Below are 1565 nucleotides of genomic sequence, written 5' to 3' on the forward strand. Positions count from 1 at the left end.
TGGAAATGCCATTTGACCCAGCAATGCCACTTCTAGGACTATAATATCTTTAAGAATCCCAAAACATCAATCAGAAAGAATATATAAACCCCTATGTTCATAGAAGTGTTATTTACAATAGCTGAGATCTGGAAACAGCCTAAATGCCATCAGTAGATGAATGGATAAAAGAGCTGTGGTACATTTACACCATGGAATACTATGCTGCAGTAAAAAAAAGAAGAATCTCTTACCCGTTGGAACAGCATGTATAGACCTGGAGATTATTATGCTAAACAAAATAAGCCAGTCAGAGAAAAACAAGTATCACATGATCTCACTTATATGTGGAATCCTTTGAGCAAAATCAATTTGTGAACAAAATAGGTCCAGAGACATGGAAGCATAGAACAGACTGACATATCTCAAAGGGAAGGGGAAAGGTGGGGAGGGAAGAGATCAACCAAAGGACTTATATGCATATATGCATAATCCATGGACACAGACAATAGTGCTGAGAAGACCTGGGGTGGGGCAGGAGCCGGATGCAAGAGGGTAAGGGGTGGGGGGAAATGGGAGACTCTCAACAGGAAATATAAATATTAAAAAAATAATAAAATAAAACATATTTTCTTGCATTTTTTGCAACATCTCTCAAGTTGGGATAGTGTGGCATAAATTTTTTGGTAGGATTTTTTTTCATTCTTAGTGGTAAATATAGTAAGAGTGTTTTTGATTCAATAGAATTTTATTATTTGCTTCTTTTTCTCCATTTTTAGATTTTTTACTCTATTTTTCTACTTCACAAGTGATTACCTTTCTTTTTACACACTGATAGTCAAATACATACCTCATATATTAGAAGAAAACAAAATACACCTACCCTCCTAACCCTACCCCTATGAGACCTGTCAGGATAAAAAATATTTGTGGATAAGCAAGGTTTCAGGTGATATATCACCCATTTATTATATCTTGATAAAGGATTTGAAAAAACAACAACAACAAGTTAATCAGAAGAGAGACATCAAGGCAGGGACAGTAAGGAAGAGAAGACTTGATGTTAATAATGAGCCTTGTAAATTACAAAGATGTTTTCTTAACCAAAAATCCATGTAATCATGTAACCATTTACTATTAATCTTTCCCTGAACACCTGTAGTAGAAACTTTGTATACATGAATCCGTATTGATAAAGGTTGGTGACAAGCAGCAGGAACCAACTCTTGCCAACTTAAGCAGCAAGGGATATTCAGGTAACCAAATTTAGAAGTGGCTGGAGAACCAAGCTTGGTGCCAGAGCAACCGATGGGTCTTTATGTTGTCAGGAACCTCTGGCTTTCTCTCCTGCAGCTTGTAGGGAGTGGCTATAGGGTTAAGCCTCAGACTGACCTGTTGGCAAAGCCACAAACAAGTCCCAAGTTAGATGGCACAGCCCTCTTAGCATAATTAAGCTTGACCTTATGATGCTCCCTAGATCCTATCTGGGTAGCTAATGGGCTGTGGGAGGTGCAGCAAGTGCTGTCAAAATAAGTGAAACTCACAAGAACATTGTAACTATGGTGACCACTACCTTGTTTACCTCT

The sequence above is a fragment of the Myotis brandtii genome, unplaced genomic scaffold (assembly GCF_000412655.1).
Source record: "Myotis brandtii unplaced genomic scaffold, ASM41265v1 scaffold504, whole genome shotgun sequence".
In the NCBI taxonomy this organism is placed as follows: Eukaryota; Metazoa; Chordata; class Mammalia; order Chiroptera; family Vespertilionidae; genus Myotis; species Myotis brandtii.